Here is a 12439-nt window from a genome sequence, read left to right on the forward strand (position 1 = left end):
GCAGCATTTACAATTACAGGCTGCAGAAAATCACTGAGAATTTGTATTGTCATACCTTTCTGTGAGTCTGAAGTATCTGACCAGTCTAATACAAATATGGATGCATTCCCCTACTACAGAAACACAAAAAGCTAGGTGGAACCTGTAAGATAAACATAAGCAAGAAATTTCTAGTTAGTAATTCACCAGTTTTGTACCAGATCAAAACGGAAAGAGTAGCAAAACTGCAGCTGTCTTTACTATCCATGGTACATTCCTTTGCTACTGAATGATTATTTTGTCCCGAGGCTCACATTGTTCAGCATAATTACTCCAAATAGGACATCCAAACATAGATGAGAATTATAATAGCAATCTAAATTGGGCTAGAAGTAGGAATTTTCCTGTAACACAACTAAAAGTGCCTCGTAATTTCATATTCACAAAGGAATGAGGTCACTAATTGGCTTGGAAACTCTAAGTTTGTACATGAAGGCATAAACTAAACACAAACAAAGACGTTATTTTGGAGAAGACAAATAGCACAACAAATCCTCCTGTCCAGACATATATCCTTGGTCCCACAGGGTAGACAAATCGAGTTCACCTCGTCTTAGCCTCCAAGAGGACAGAAGTCTGAACCCAGAGCACATGACATCCTCCCTATGGAAAGAGAAAATCTGAAGCATTGCAATGCTAATTTCGCTTATTCTAAACTTATATCACATTTACAGAAGAAAATACAGCTCATACCTTTTTACCTATGAGATTGTGTCTGAAAATTGAACTTATAATTGTATGATAACAGACAATCAATGCAGGTATGCTAGCCTGCACAGACACAATTGGTTACAAAGTTACTTTATCCTTAATGACAATCACAGAAATATAAACAAATTGTAGCAGCAACAAAAAGGCAGGCAGTAATGTAGAAGACCAAAGTATTACAAGTAGCATCATGTGAATAGGAACTAAACCAGGTTACATAAGGAACTCTTACAAGCGATTTGCTTTGAAGGAGCTGACAAACTCAAACTGGGGAAAATCCAATAAGTTGGTCAGAAACAAATTACATATCAATGTCATGTTTAGATGGCAAAAGGCAAAATATTCTAACAAGACAGAAAAAAAACTACAAGAAGAAACTGCTGACTAAACAGGTAGACCGCGGAACATGTGCATGCAGACAAACAGCAAACTATTGTTCGAGCAAACATGCAAGGCCAGTCAAAATTACATGCGGATAACTTCAACGTCACGACAGCAGCGACAGCTCGCGGGGAAACGACGCACGTAAGCGAGCCATAACTAAAAGAAAATAAACCAGGAGAGGGAAGCCACATCTTTAATAGTGATAGATTTAAGAAGAAGAACAGTGCAGTGCTAATGGCACACGAATTAGGAATATAAAACCACCTTCTGCAGTGGTAAACAATCTTATTTTATCAAGGTCATCAGCAGCAACAAAAAGGCAGCAGTAATGTAGAAGACCAAAATATTACAAATAGCATCATGTGAATAGGAACTAAACCAGGTTACATAAGGAACTCTTACAAGCGATTTGCTTTGAAGGAGCTGACAAACTCAAACTGGGGAAAATCCAATAAGTTGGTCAGAAACAAATTACATATCAATACAATAGCTAGTCATGTTTAGATGGCAAAAGGCGAAATATTCTAACAAGACAAAAAATAAACTACAAGAAGAAACTGCTGACTAAAGAGCAAACTATTGTTCGAGCAAACATGCAAGGCCAGACAAAATTACATGCGGATAACTTCAACGTCACGACAGCAGCGACAGCTCGTGGAGAAACGACGCAAGTAAGCGAGCCATAACTAAAAGAAAGTAAACCAGGAGAGGGAAGCCACATCTTTAATAGTGATAGATTTAAGAAGCATAACAATGCTAATGGCACATGAATTAGGAATATAAAACCACCTTCTGCAGTGGTAAACAATCTTATTTTATCAAGGTCAGCCCATGCTTCCATTTTGCTCCATAATAAAACTGGGACATTCACTTTATTAGCATGAAAATCCATCTCTTCTCACACACAGCGAGAAACAACCACAACACGTAACTTCAATGGATACCAAGTTTTTTGAGTCTTCAAAAAGCTGATCCATTTTCCAGTATGTCTACTTGCCAAATTTATTAGCTACCACTGGTTCCTACAGTGTATTCCAGACCTGCCAAACATGCCACAGTGTCAATGCAAGTGTAATGGAGAGCCATGGGAGCTGAAGCTCTGAAAGACTACACATATAGGCACTGCTTACCTTTAGTTTGCTTTTTGATCCTCCACATGCTAGTAAAAAAGGGGCCGACATTCGAAAACGGAACTGTATGTACAGCTCCCTGAAACAGTAAGAAAGTGGGTTAGCAACATAATCGGCGCAAATCCTTCTGCAAGATAAACAAGGAAATCACTTAAGTGCATACGAGTTTAGGAAATCACTTAAGGCTGCTTGTTTGATATATCCCAGAGTTCCACCTGCATTTAGAGACATGTTAGCAACTGGTTCGGTTAATACCGGAAGTGTTAGTAGCCTCTTCAATGCAAAATTCGCATCATTGTATCCATTACACCGGTTGCTATGAACTGCAGGAAGAAGTAGGACATCGTCAGTACTTCTGTTTGAGGTGGCCGCACTCATCTCTTTTTTCAGCACTTGTATACATAGTGGAACATACATTAAGCTTACACGGGCTGATGGATATGGAAGAAGCAACCGTAGTGTGTGCATGCAGAGTAAACGTGGTTGTCCAGGATTTGAATTTCATGAAGTTGTCCATATATCAAATGGTTGAGCCATCCAATTGTCAAGACTAACCTGCAAGACATAGCTGTCATGTAACAAGAACATCAAAGCCTTTGTTCCAAGAAAGATGTGGTAGGAATTGACTAAGCAACACGTGCACCAGAAAGTGAATCAGAACTGTGCAACTGCATTTACTATTTACTATAGCCTTAGATTATAACAGTAGGGAGGACCTAGTGTAGTTTTGCAGTTGAGATATGCCCGAGTCCATCCATAGTCATGGATCCACGTTCTACACAAGATATGTTGTTTTTATTCAAAAGATAGTACAAAATCTTCATTTGGGTTTCAATCATACTGTCTCTGATTGGAAACTTCAATACATGTTTAGCAAAAGGTTGCTGCCATCAATGAGTAATTTCCAATATGTTCTATACATGGCAGACAAGCGGAATCTAGAATGTCAAAAAACAACGAGATCACTTACCAGAGAAGTGCTTATTGTGTGGATCACAAGCTAAGCTTACAAGCTTTGCTCCGACAGACCATTTATGATAAGTTTGTCATCTCTCATATCACTCTGTAAATGTTAGTATCCAATACAAGTACGGTGGATGCAGAACATATTTACAATAATGCGACAAGCTCTTGAACAAGTATTTAAAATTAACACTGATATGCATCTCAAAACATTTACATTTACACAACAAATTACACTGAACTGCTACAGTGGCACGACAGACCATTAATCCGGAAATGAAAAATTACCATTGAACCAGATCATCACCGCACAAGAAGAGAAACTAAGACTTTCAAGATGAACCCCAAGAACCAAAAGGAGAAAGCAATAATAAATATGGCCAACTTTAATTATTGGCTACACAAAGCAGAAGAGAATTAATAGTTCACTTTAACAACGAATCGCTTAGTTTTCCATAACCGCAAGAACACAATACTGATCACTATCTTCACATAGATCCCTTTGTTCTCTTCCAACTTTCAATAATGGCAGAGGTAGAAAATCTTGCTCAAATAGCAAATACTTCTTCTAAAGGATATTCATTTTCCGAGCAATTACTTATGTAGGTTGAATATGCATGGTCAATGATGTAACTTTTTATCACCCAAACCATGGTGTATTATGCTGAATGAAAGTAATAAACTGAATTACTGCTATTTAATTCGACTGAAGAGTAACCATTAAATACGAGAGTAATTTCTCATATACGTTAGTACCTCAAAAATTAGACTACATATAATGAGAAATCAATTACAAGCACACCTCAACAAGAGATTTCAAAATTATTTGATATGAAATAGGTGATGGTCAGGGTCTAATGTATGCATCTTATGAAATAGAACCTTAGCCTTTCGGTGTTGCTCTTCCATATGCTTCAATGTGAGTTTATGGTGCTGCATTATGAAATTACAAAGTTGATCTCGGTTGTAACGATGGACCTCTGATATCATTGGAGAATACTATGGTTCACGGTACAAATAAAGCAACAATACAATGTTAGTAGTGAGGGCAGCCCTCCAGCTAACGCCCTCCTCTCTCTCTCTCTCTCTATCAACCCTGCCTCCTACTCTCTCTCTCTCTCTCTCACCCCTGCAGCTAACGCCCCACTCCAGAGATCAAGGAATGAGAGGACACTGAGGTCAGGGAAAAAGGGAGGAAGGAGAGGCAAACCTGAAGCACTGCAGCCCCTTGCTCCAACTAACCCCGCCGCCGCCGATTCGATCTGCCTGCAACCTCTTCGCCGCTAGGCCCCTGCTCCCCCGATTCCTCTCATCCTCAAACTCCCCTTCTCGAGGAGATCCAGATTCCCGTCCTCCCAGTCCATCTTCTCCATGAGAGCCAAGGAGAAGTGGCGGCGGATCTGGCGGAGCCCACTGGCACACATTCCCCTGCTTTCCTTGTCTGGGTTGGAGCTGCGTCGGACGGGGTGCGTGGAGATTGGGAGGCTGGCGGCAGCGGGTCGCGTAGGTGGGCAAGGTGCAGACAAGGAAAAGAGAGGAGAAACCTAGGTTTTGTTAAAAATAGGTAAACGCGAGATGTGCCTTCCTTCCTCACCCACCCAGCGATCGACACCTGGGCCAATGGTGGAGAATAATCGAGGCCAGCAGCCAACGTACGCGCGAAACGCGCTATCGTGGATAGCCTAGGAAGCGCTCCAACCCACACGCACTTGCTTGTTCTCAATGTACATACGCTTCACTTTCGGGAGGACCACACAGCTGACAATAAAGCGAATTTTTGGAATCTGGGTATTGCGAAACCTGATTAAACTTACTAGTTACATAGTTTCTCGATCACCAAGTTACATAAATTTCGGGAGGAGTTTCTTTCATACTCTCTTCTGCCCAAAATATGTTGCATATAAGGTTTGGTTAAAGTTTTAAACTTCTAAAGTTTTATCATCTATATTGATAAAAATACAAACATATAAAACAAAAGAATAATATTTTTAGAATTTTCATGAAATATATTTTCATATTATATGCATTTGTCATGTTAGATCTTTGAATTATTATCTATATTCTTGGTTAAAATTTATACAGATTGACTTGCACGAAAAATTATACACAACATAAAATGAGCACGAGAGAGTACTATTCATTTGAGACTTGTCATTTTTGCCTAAGCTACATACTTTCGAATTTGAGTATGAAAAAAGTCACGCACATACATATGTGCGTTCTCTACATGCAAAAAATTTGTTCGGAATTTTTGAAGTAGTAGAAATACGAATTTTGTACCGCTACAGTAACTTGGGTACTCCGGAACCCGGGTGCCACTTCGTATTTTCGAGCTGACAATAGCGGATTCAAATGCACCTAGCCGATCCTTGAATATTTTGATACGGATGTCCGTGTCCTAAAAATACGGATTTCCTAATTTTCGTTATACTGAAATTTAGGTTAGAGCTCACTGTATAACCATCAGATATTACGCGGAGATTCGTGCAATTCATTTTCACGCATTGCCGTTACCGTTCCAAAAATAACACACGAGACGGGATACAATATGCCTGCACATAACGCTCACTGGTAGAAAAACAGGCTTCCGGAAAGCCCCATAAGTCGCGAAGGTAAAGGAACCGCGACTAATGGGGTCTTTAGTCGCGGTTCGTGTGGCGAACCGCGACCAAAGGCCCGGGCCCGTGGCGCACGGTGGCCAGCTGGTGCATGTGGGGGCTTTAGTCGCGGCTGGCCGGGCCAACCGCGACTAAAGGTGCCCGAAGGCTTTAGTCGCGGTTGGCCCGGCCAACCGCGACTAAAGCCCCTCCCCTATATATACCACTCAGCCCGCAGACACTTAGCCATTTGGTGCCACTTCTCTTCACAAACTTCACAAGGGGTGTAGGGTTTGCTTTTGGCTCCTCTTATGCACACAAGGTGTTTGATGAAATGTCCCAAGAGCATGAAACAAACATGATATGAAGTGTCGGAGCCACACTTGATCGAGCTTCCTCATTTATTTTTTCCTCCTCGATCGCGGTTAGCAACAACTTGAACCTTTCATATATATGTGTCATTGATAAAATATGCATATGTGTGTAGTTCATTGTTTAATTTCTATTTAGTTTAACAAATGCATGATGGTTAATTATATATTTTATATTATAATAATGCAGATGAATCGGCAATGGATGTACGCTAACCGACTCTCCAGCCAATTCACTACGGGTTTGAAAGATTTCCTCGTAGTGGCTAATGCGAACAAGCTGTGGGGTTTTGTTATCTCGTCCATGTGTTGGTCTGTAAGAATCATAAGGGTTACTCTTCCTCAAGGGAAGTTCACATGCACCTGATTCGGCATGGTTTCATGCCAAGCTATAATTGTTGGACCAAGCATGGAGAAAGAGGGGTTATAATGGAAGAGGATGAAGAAGGGGATGATTTCATCGATGAAAGCTATCTTGCTCATTTCGGTGATACTTTCATGGAGGATGCTGAAGGTGAAGGGGAAGGTGAAGAAGAGGCACGTGATGAGCCCTTTGATGATCTTGGCTCGGACCATTGCCGATGCACGTAGACGCCGCAAAACCGAAAAGGAGAGGGAGAATTTGGATCGCATGTTAGAGGATCACGTAAAGGCGTTGTACCCCGGATGCGATGATGGTCCGAAAAGCTGGGCTGCACACCTGGATTTGCTGAAATGGAAGGCACAGTGCAGGTGTGGCTGACTCGGCATTTGAAAACTTGCTGAAAATGTTGAAGAATATGTTTCCAAAGAATAACGAGTTGCCCGCCAGTACGTACGAAGCAAAGAAGGTTGTCTCGCCCTCTAGGTTTAGAGGTTCTCGAAGATACATGCATGCATCAACGATCGCATCCTCTACCGCGGTGAATACGAGAATTTGAATGAATGCCCGGTATGCACCGCATTGCGTTATAAGATCAGAGGCGATGACCCCGGTGACGATGTTGAGGGCCGTAAACCCAGGAAGAGGGTTCCCGCCAAGGTGATGTGGTATGCTCCTATAATACCACGGTTGAAACGTCCGTTCGGGAACAAAGAGCATGCCAAGTTGTTGCGATGGCACAAAGAGGACCGTAAGTCGGACGGGGAGTTGAGACACCCCGCGATGGAACGCAATGGAGAAAGATCGACAGAGAGTTCAAAGATTTTGCAGCTGACGCAAGGAACATAAGATTTGGTCTAAGTACGGATGGCATGAATCCTTTTGGTGAGCAGAGCTCCAGCCATAGCACCTGGCCCGTGACTCTATGCATCTACAACCTTCCTCCTTGGTTGTGCATGAAGCGGAAGTTCATTATGATGCCAGTGCTCATCCAAGGTCCGAAGCAACCCGAGCAACGACATCGATGTGTACCCGAGGCCATTAGTTGATGAACTTTTACAGCTGTGGGGCAGACCCGGTGTCCGTGTGTGGGATGAGCACAAAGAAGAGGAATTTGACCTACGAGCGTTGCTTTTCGTAACCATCAACGATTGGCCTCGCTCTTAGTAACCTTTCGGGACTCGTCAAATAAGGGATACAATGCATGCACGCACCGCTTACATGAGACCGAAAGTGTACATTTGCCAAATTGTAAGAAGAACGTGTACATTGGGCATCGTCGATTTCTTCCGAAAGGTCATCCAAGAAGAAAGAAAGGCAAGCATTACAACGGCAAGGCGGATCACCGGCCGAAGCCTCGCGGAACACACCGGTGCCGAGGTATTTGATATGGTCAAGGATTTGAAAGTCATCTTTGGAAAGGGTCCCGGCGGACAATCGGTTCCGAAGGGAGCCGACGGGCACGCAGCCATGTGGAAGAAGAAATCTATATTCGGGAGCTAGAATATTGGAAAGTCCTAGAAGTCCGCTCCGCAATCGACGTGATGCACGTTACGAAGAATATTTGCGTGAACCTCCTAAGCTTCTTGGGCGTGTATGGGAAGTCAAATGATACAAAGGAAGCACGGCAGGACCAGCAAAGTTTGAAAGACCCTGATGACCGGCATCCGGAACGGTTTCAAGGTCGTGCCAGCTACGCTCTCACCAAAGAAGAGAAAGGTCATCTTTTTTGAATGCCTGAGTAGTATGAAGGTCCCGTCTGGATTCTCGTCCAATATAAAGGGAATAATAAACATGGCGGAGAAAAAGTTCCAAAACCTGAAGTCTCACGACTGCCACGTGATTATGACGCAATTGCTTCCGATTGCTTTGAGGGGGTCTCGCCGGAAAATGTTCGAGTAGCCATTGTGAAGCTATGTGCATTCCTCAATGCAATCTCTCGAAGGTAATCAATCCGAAGTTCTACCACGGTTACAGTAACGATGTGATCCAATGTCTTGTCGGTTTCGAGTTGGTGTTCCCGCCATCCTTCTTCAATATTATGACGCACCTCCTGGTTCACCTAGTCGATGAGATTTTCATTCTCGGTCCCGTATTTCTACACAATATGTTCCCCTTCGAGAGGTTCATGGGAATATTAAAGAAATATGTTCGTAACCGTGCTAGGCCGAAGGAAGCATCGCCAAGGGCTATGGAAATGAGGAGGTAATTGAGTTTTGTGTTGACTTTGTTCCCGACCTTAAGCCGATTGGTCTTCCTCGATCGCGACACGAGGGGAGACTAAGTGGAAAAGGCACGATCGGAAGGAAATCAACGATATGTATGGACGGCCATTCTCTCGATCGAAGCACACCACACAGCTTCCGACCAATTCCAGCTTGGTGGCTCCGTACTTTGAGAAACACAAGAATATTTTACGCTCGGACAACCCCTGGGAAGCCCGAATCCTGGATTAGGAAGGCCCACATGGAGACTTTCGGCAGTTGGTTGAGAAAACATTTAATGAATGACGAAGATGTTGTAGATCAGCCGTACATGTTGGCCAAGACACCATCTTCGACTATAACGACTTTCCAAGGGTACAGTAGATAAAGCCCAAGATAAAAAGAGCACCAACCAAAACAAGTGGTGTCCGCTTTGATGCAAGCAACCGAGAATGGGCAAAAGGTCACATATTATGGTTACATAGAGGAGATATGGGAACTTGACTATGGACCCTCCTTTAGGGTCCCTTTGTTCCGGTGCAAATGGTTCAAGCTAACAGGAGGTGGGGTAAAGGTGGACCAAGCAATACGGAATGACAATGGTGGATTTCAACAATCTTGGTTACCTTGACGAACCATTCGTCCTAGCGAAAGATGTCGCTCAGGTTTTCTATGTGAAGGACATGAGTAGCAAACCGAGGAAACGGAAAGATAAGAAAACGATCAGCACATCATGCGATGATCCAAAGCGCCACATTGTTCTTTCAGGGAAAAGAAACATCGTGGGAGTGGAGGACAAGACAGACATGTCGAAGATTATAATATGTTTGCTGAAATTCCGCCCTTCAAAGTGAACACCGACCCAAGCATTAAGTTAAATGATGAGGATGCTCCATGGATACGGCACAATCGTAAGCAAGCGGTGGACACAAGGAAAGAAATGATGTGTAATAATTTATTGTACCAAACTTTGTTGAATGGATCATGTGAATTATATTACCCGTGATGTGTTTGGTGTCCATTTTCGAATGATTCAATTGACTCGAGATAGCACCGATGATACATGAAATTTGGAGTGATTCGACCATACTCCTGCATACAGGAAATTTGGAGTGACTAAGTCATACTCCTGCATACATGAAATTTGGAGTGACTAAGTCATACTCCTGCATACATTAATTTTGGAGTGATTTAGTCATACTCCTGCCTAGGCGTATAATATGCATACTCGTAGTCTTCATAGCCGCCACCGTTGTATTGGTAGTCGTCGCCTTCTAAGTTGCCGGCGTCGTCGCCGCTGTCGTCGCCGCTGTCGTCGGGCGGCGCTCGTGGCTCGAACCGAGGGTAGCGCAGGCGGGGATATCGCCGGCCGTGATGTAGTCCATGACGCTCTGCGCAGTCCGGCCGTACCACCATAGCCGACGGCCGGCCTCGTGGAAGTTTCCAGGAGGCGGACCGTCCTCCTCATACCTCGGCGAGCGCCCTCTCACGCCGATTGATGAAGAAGGCGTCCCAAGTATGCTCGGTTATCGGGATGCCGCGGGGATTCATCCGCTGCTCCGGCGTGAGGTCGAGGTAGTAGTGGTTCGTGATGGCCGCCCGGCGCGCAGCACTCGAGGGACGGGAGGGACCGGCACGCCGCCGGCGCTAGGCTCCAGCCCGGCAGGGACGCGGTAGCCCGTGGGCAAGGGTAGTTCGAGGCGCAAAGCTCCTCCACCCGCCGGTAGGTTAGAGTGGGTGCGGTGGTAGCCATGAGAGAGTGATGAGAGATTGTAGAGATGTGATAATGCTGGCCAAGCCGGGCTACCTATATGTAGTGACAAATGGCGGGAAAAATGGGAGCGGGAAGACAGGAGGCGGTGATGGCGTGTATTTCACACGTTCGTTGGGCAACCCCAAGAGGAAGGTATGATGCGCACAGCAGCAAGTTTTCCCTCAGAAAGAAACCAAGGTTTATCGAACCAGGAGGAGCCAAGAAGCACGTTGAAGGTTGATGGCGGCGGGATGTAGTGCGGCGCAACACCAGAGATTCCGGCGCCAACGTGGAACCCGCACAACACAACCAAAGTACTTTGCCCCAACGAAACAAGGTGAGGTTGTCAATCTCACCGGCTTGCTCAGTAACAAAGGATTAACCGTATTGTGTGGATGATGATTGTTTGCAGAGAAAACAAGTAAAAACAAGTATTGCGAGTAGATTGTATTTCAAGTAAAGAGAATTGGACCGGGGTCCACAGCTCACTAGAGGTGTCTCTCCCATAAGACGAACAGCATGTTGGGTGAACAAATTACGGTTGGGCAATTGACAAATAAAGAGAGCATGACCATGCACATACATATCATGATGAGTATAGTGAGATTTAATTGGGCATTACGACAAAGTACATAGACCGCCATCCAACCGCATCTATGCCTAAAAAGTCCACCTTCGAGTTATCATCCGAACCCCTCCAAGTATTAAGTTGCTAAACAACAGACAATTGCATTAAGTATGGTGCGTAATGTAATCAACAACTACATCCTTAGACATAGCATCAATGTTTTATCCCTAGTGGCAACAAGCACAACACAACCTTAGAACTTTCTGTCACTGTCCCAGGTGTCAATGCAGGCATGAACCCACTATCGAGCATAAGTACTCCCTCTTGGAGTTAAAAGCATCTACTTGGCCAGAGCATCTACTAATAACGGAGAGCATGCAAGATGATGGCGTGTATTTCACACGTTCGTTGGGCAACCCCAAGAGGAAGGTATGATGAGCACAGCAGCAAGTTTTCCCTCAGAAAGAAACCAAGGTTTATCGAACCAGGAGGAGCCAAGAAGCACGTTGAAGGTTGATGGCGGCGGGATGTAGTGCGGCGCAACACCGGAGATTCCGGCGCCAACGTGGAACCCGCACAACACAACCAAGCTACTTTGCCCCAACGAAACAGAGTGAGGTTGTCAATCTCACCGGCTTGCTGTAACAAAGGATTAACCGTATTGTGTGGAAGATGATTGTTTGCAGAGAAAACAGTAAAAACAAGTACTGCAGTAGATTGTATTTCAGTAAAGAGAATTGGACCGGGGTCCACAGTTCACTAGAGGTGTCTCTCCCATAAGACGAACAGCATGTTGGGTGAACAAATTACAGTTGGGCAATTGACAAATAAAGAGAGCATGACAATGCACATACATATCATGATGAGTATAGTGACACTAGTAGGAAAAGCCTCATCAGTGGCGCACCAAAAATGGCTTCTGTGGCGCATGGGTGGTGCGCCACAGAAACGTCGCCACAAAAATAAGCTTTCTGTGGCGCACCTGGTCGTGCGCCACAGAAATAAGATTTCGTGGCGCACCCGGCCTAGTGCGCCACAGAAATAAGTAGTTCTGTTCCGCTCAACGTGAACCCGTACAACACAAACCAAGTTATTGCCCCAACGAAATGTGCTGAGGTTGTCAATCTCACCGGCTTACAAAACAAAGGATTAACCGATTGTGGAAGATGATCATTGCAGAGAAAACAGAAATAAGTATTGCAAAGATTGTATTTCAAAGAAGAGAATTGACCGTAACATGCCTACTAGGGAGGTGTCTCTCCTATAAGACGAATAAAGATAAGTTGGTGAACAAATTATGTACAGCAATTGATAAATAAAGAGAGCATGACAATGTACATATATCATGATGAGTATAGTGA

General features: G+C 44.1%; 1 long non-coding RNA gene across 2 annotated transcripts; it reads right to left on the bottom strand.

Moving 5' to 3' along the window:
- Positions 1–909: 909 nt before the first annotated feature.
- Positions 910–4300, bottom strand: LOC124694192. 2 transcript variants are annotated; one of them, XR_007000434.1, is made up of 5 exons: positions 3232–4300; positions 2677–2816; positions 2425–2584; positions 2262–2340; positions 910–2171 (listed from the first exon to the last, which is right to left on the bottom strand). It is a non-coding gene; the product is annotated as an uncharacterized LOC124694192 (long non-coding RNA). The 2 variants fall into 2 exon arrangements; XR_007000435.1 differs by having other exon boundaries at positions 2677–4300.
- Positions 4301–12439: the final 8139 nt, after the last annotated feature.

The sequence above is a fragment of the Lolium rigidum genome, chromosome 3 (genome assembly GCF_022539505.1).
Source record: "Lolium rigidum isolate FL_2022 chromosome 3, APGP_CSIRO_Lrig_0.1, whole genome shotgun sequence".
Lineage (NCBI taxonomy): Eukaryota > Viridiplantae > Streptophyta > Magnoliopsida > Poales > Poaceae > Lolium > Lolium rigidum.